The sequence below is a fragment of the Panulirus ornatus genome, chromosome 47, assembly GCF_036320965.1.
Source record: "Panulirus ornatus isolate Po-2019 chromosome 47, ASM3632096v1, whole genome shotgun sequence".
Taxonomy (NCBI): Eukaryota; Metazoa; Arthropoda; class Malacostraca; order Decapoda; family Palinuridae; genus Panulirus; species Panulirus ornatus.
In genome coordinates, this window is record NC_092270.1 from 22,886,347 (window position 1) to 22,892,346 (window position 6,000).

Genomic DNA, 6,000 nt, shown 5'->3' on the forward strand with positions numbered 1-6,000 from the left:
CGGAACTGAGGTTGACTTGTGGATCTTTGATATTTGTGGTTAAGAAAGTAGTTTTAAAGATAATAATATTGGTATGTGTACGGTTACAATTATGGTAGGAAGCAGTATACCTGCTTGTGGACAACATGAGCTGTGGGAGAACGATTTGCGGTTGAGATTAGCTTTATCAAGGTAAGACGGAGCCGGAGTAATGAGCGAGAATATGAACAATTAATTGGTCTTGCAGACGTCGTTAGTAAGTACAGAGGCAAATCGTCCTCCTCACTGAGGAGCCAGCCATCTGGCTAACTTGCCAGCGAATCAGTGATCTTTGAAACGTAATTGGTGAGTTGTACTAGGCTGCTAGTTTGTCGCGCTATCTTACTACGTTGCTACGTACAAATAATAGTCCAAGTGTCCTCTGGGCCGTCTCATCTGCTGTCATTATCTGTCGCCTGGCCCTGAAGTACCTTTTTAACTGCTGACGATCAAGATTTTTAAGAAGCACAAAGAACAAAGTAGGATGTCAAGGATAGCTCCGTGATTAAGAGCTGAGTTAGAGAGAGAGAGGGAGGTTGGAGGCCATAGAGGTATCTATTATGGAAGAGAGAAGAGGAGTGACTTGATTACAGTCTTAAAGTTTCAAAACCAGTATGAAAAGGTTAGTATTGTACGGATCTTCGAAAAAATGTAAAGACGGAACCATCACAGGACACGCAGTCAGGCAAGGAAATGTTTACCAAAATGTAAAGATATAACAATTTTGCTTTTGTCTGGAATCAACCGTTTTTCTCTCCCTTGTTGAAAGAATATACTGTACAAACTATAAGATTACCTTATACGTTGCTTTCAAGGAAATGTTGGCAGTTTTTATGCGAAGGCAGTTGTGGGATAAGAACATTATGTACATGGTAAGGGCAAATAGCAGGAGACCTGATGGTCCATGACCAAGTTATCTGCTAAAGGACAGCATTTTTTATAATGATAATAACAATAATAATGATAATAACAATAATAATAATGATAATAATAATAATAATGACAATAAAGTGTTATGTGCGTTAGACCCCGTCTTTGTGCGTAGACCCCGTCTTTTGAACGATTGTTAGCCTAGCCTTACGTAAACTACGTCAGTGCATAGTCAGCGGTTTGTCCTGAGGGAAACTGTTACCACTGTTAAAGTTGCTAAGAATTCGTGGATGATTTTCCAGATGAAACATGGATGTGTATGTATTTATGTATGTATGTATACATACATGTATACACACTTACTCTCGTAAGTCTTAATGAAGAATAACATTACTGAAGAATAGTGTACAACGATCCAGTTGACTTAGTAATGTCAACAAGTTCTCCTGGTTGAAGGTGAGGAAGAACAGCGTAATGCCGCTTTGTTTTGTTCTCCAGATATAAGAAGGTCTGACATGTTAACGTGATTCTTACAACTCTACTCACAGCTCTCTTCCCTCGCCATCACTTTCAGTTTGTCTTTTGTTCTGTATGTCACTTTATATCGTCCTCCTCCACATGACGACACAATGTTTACATCATAACATGCGTACATCAGTGCCGTGAACAGCTTATTCTCGAATTTATGTTGAACACTATGTCTACACTACTTCGACATACAGACAAAAGTGTCAAGAATATATATTTTTTTTATTTGTAAACACTTTATCATCGTCTAACGACATAGTTTATTGGTGAGGTCACTGTATGAGGCGATAGCCTTGTATCGGGGCCTCGCTAGCTACCTTATCAGCACTTGGCTGGAGAGGTTCACAAGATAATCAATACTGTTATCTCGGTTGCTTTGCCAAATGACCCCCACAGTCCATCCTTTCCATTCTCTAATAAACTTCCTGCTGTGTTGTAAAGTCCATTTCACAATATTGTAGTAACTATAGCTTAAATCATCGAAAATTGGCTCTGATCGCTTGATTTTCAGTATTAGAGTTGCGTGATCATGCGGCATTCCGCCTTGTTGACATGTACGTGAAGTGCAACACTTCCTTGACCACTGTGGACCCACCATGACAATGTGTGTGTGTGTGTGTGTGTAACATTTCAGTGGTTGGGTATGAGTTGTACCCAGTGGTCAACAGTATACGCCAAGGTAATAACAGATCATGTAATGACTCGAGATATTGACGCTTCTCTTGGTATCTGTGTCACAAGATAATCAAGCTGGTCACGCATTCATTTTTCTTCTTAGATAATTTGTTTTACATACTTTAGATGTGAGTTAAGGTCATGGATACTTGTTCTTGTCAACACTGTGTTCCGTCGTGTCTGCTGACGTCATGACCCAGGTCACACTAAGCCTTTATCATTGGTAATTTAGAGACGCATGGGGAGCCTGTCTACGTCATTACTGGTCGTTTAGCGGCGCATGGGGAGCCTGTCTGCGTCATTACTGGTCGTTTGGCGGCGCATGGGGAGCCTGTCTACGTCATTACTGGTCGTTTGGCGGCGCATGGGGAGCCTGTCTGCGTCATTACTGGTCGTTTGGCGGCGCATGGGGAGCCTGTCTACGTCATTACTGGTCGTTTGACAGCGCATGGGGAGCTTGTATACGTCATTACTGGTCGTTTGCCGGCGTATGGGGAGCCTGTCTACGTCACTGCTGGCCGTTTGGCGGCGTAAGGGGAGCTTTTATACGTCATTACTGGTCGTTTGGCTGCGTATGGGGAGCCTTTCTGCGTCATTAGTGGTCGTTTGGCGACGCATGGGGAGCTTGTATACGTCATTACTGGTCGTTTAGCGACGCATGGGGAGCCTGTCTACGTCATTAGTGGTGGTTTGGCGACGCATGGGGAGCCTGTCTACGTCATTACTGGTCGTTTGGCGACGCATGGGGAGCCTGTCTACGTCATTACTGGTCGTTTGGCGGCGCAAGGGGAGCCTGTCTACGTCATTACTGGTCGTTTGGCGACGCATGCTACGTCATCAAACCATTTCACTTGTTCATTCAGTTCACGTCATAAGATGTAACTTGGCAACTTGTGAGAGTGGCAGGTAGGTGACTGGAGGCGGCTCCTCATGTTCCCTGATGATGTGAGCAGGTCACACACACACACACACACACACACACACACACACCACCACCACCACATACACACACACACACACACCACCACCACCACCACCACCACCACATACACACACACACACACACACACACACACACACACACACACACACACACACACTGGCATATTCACAATGAAGATTTTTTCGCGAGACGAATTTATACATAAGTTTTACCTGTTTACCATATATATATTATCCCTGGGGATTGGGGAGAAAGAACACTTCCCACGTATATATATATATATATATATATATATATATATATATATATATATATATATATATATATCCCCTTTGCCTTTGTACAATGGCACTATGCACGCATTCCGCCAATCCTCAGGCACCTCACCATGAGTCATACATACATTAAATAACCTTACCAACCAGTCAATAATACAGTCACCCCCTTTTTTTTTAATAAATTCCACTGCAATACCATCCAAACCTGCTGCCTTGCCGGCTTTCATCTTCCGCAAAGCTTTTACTACCTCTTCTCTGTTTACCAAATCAGAGTGCTCAAATTACAGAGGTATAAGTTTGTTGAGTATTCCTGGTAAATTATATGGGAGGGTATTGATTGAGAGGGTGAAGGCATGTACAGAGCATCAGATTGGGGAAGAGCAGTGTGGTTTCAGAAGTGGTAGAGGATGTGTGGATCAGGTGTTTGCTTTGAAGAATGTATGTGAGAAATACTTAGAAAAGCAAATGGATTTGTATGTAGCATTTATGGATCTGGAGAAAGCATATGATAGAGTTGATAGAAATGCTCTGTGGAAGGTATTAAGAATATATGGTGTGGGAGGCAAGTTGTTTGAAGCAGTGAAAAGTTTTTATCGAGGATGTAAGGCATGTGTACGTGTAGGAAGAGAGGAAAGTGATTGGTTCTCAGTGAATGTAGGTTTGCGGCAGGGGTTTGTGATGTCTCCATGGCTGTTTAATTTGTTTATGGATGAGGTTGTTAGGGAGGTGAATGCAAGAGTTTTGGAAAGAGGGGCAAGTATGAAGTCTGTTGTGGATGAGAGAGCTTGGGAAGTGAGTCAGTTGTTGTTCGCTGATGATACAGCGTTGGTGACTGATTCATGTGAGAAACTGCAGGAGCTGGTGACTGAGTTTGGTAAAGTGTGTGAAAGAAGAAAGTTAAGAGTAAATGTGAATAAGAGCAAGGTTATTAGGTACAGTAGGGTTGAGGGTCAAGTCAATTGGGAGGTAAGTTTGAATGGAGCAAAACAGGAGGAAGTAAAGTGTTTTAGATATCTGGGAGTGGATCTGGCAGCGGATGGAACCATGGAAGCGGAAGTGGATCATAGGGTGGGGGAGGGGGCGAAAATCCTGGGAGCCTTGAAGAATGTGTGAAAGTCGAGAACATTATCTCGGAAAGCAAAAATGGGTATGTTTGAAGGAATAGTGGTTCCAACAATGTTGTATGGTTGCGAGGCGTGGGCTATGGATAGAGTTGTGCGCAGGAGGATGGATGTGCTGGAAATGAGATGCTTGAGGACAATGTGTGGTGTGAGGTGGTTTGATCGAGTAAGTAATGTAAGGGTAAGAGAGATGTGTGGAAATAAAAAGAGCGTGGTTGAGAGAGCAGAAGAGGGTGTTTTGAAATGGTTTGGGCACATGGAGAGAATGAGTGAGGAAAGATTGACCAAGAGGATATATGTGTCGGAGGTGGAGGGAACGACGAGAAGTGGGAGACCAAATTGGAGGTGGAAAGATGGAATGAAAAAGACTTTGTGTGATCGGGGCCTGAACATACAGGAGGGTGAAAGGAGGGCAAGGAATAGAGTGAATTGGATGGATGTGGTATACCGGGGTTGACGTGCAGTCAGTGGATTGAATCAGGGCATGTGAAGCGTCTGGGGTAAACCATGGAAAGCTGTGTAGGTATGTATATTTGCGTGTGTGGACGTATGTATATACATGTGTATGGGGGTGGGTTGGGCCATTTCTTTCGTCTGTTTCCTTGCGCTACCTCGCAAACGCGGGAGACAGCGACAAAGCAAATATATATATATATATATATATATATATATATATATATATATATATATATATATATATATATATATATTGGAAAGGATCACAATTTTGCGCGTGATCAAGATATTCCTATGAGTCCACGGGGAAAATGAAACACGAAAAGTTCCCAAGTGCACTTTCGTGTAATAATCACATCATCAGGGGAGACACAAGAGAGAAATATGACAGTCAGTTGATATACATCGAAGAGACGAAGCTAGGACGCCATTTGGTATATCAACTGACTTTTATATTTCTCACTTGTGTTTCCCCTGATGATGTGATTATTACACGAAAGTGCACTTGGGAACTTATCGTGTTTCATTTACCCCAGGCTGGAAATCCTCCCCTCCTATTTTTTCAATTTTCCGAAAGAGGGAACAGAAAAGGAGTCCTCTGTTCTTAACGCTACCTCGCTAATGCGGGAAATGGCGAATATGTGTGAAAAAAAAAAAAAAATATATATATATATATATATATATATATATATATATATATATATATATTATATTTTGCTTTGTCGCTGTCTCCCACGTTTGCGAGGTAGCGCAAGGACACAGACGAAAGAAATGGCCCAACCCACCCCCATACACATGTATATACATACACGTCCACACACGAAAATATACATACCTATACATCTCAATGCACACACATATATACACACACAGACATATACATATATACACATGTACATAATTCATACTGTCTGCCTTTATTTATTCCCATCGCCACCTCGCCACACATGGAATGACATCCCCCTCCCAATAGTTTCGTTACCGTAATGTTGTTACTCTCAACAATTAAGAGGCTAAACTGACTGTCTACATCACTGTTCACGTCACTGTTGCAACATGGGGCAATCACACTGCACACAACTCCACTACACTTCGACCATTTAACTTGAAA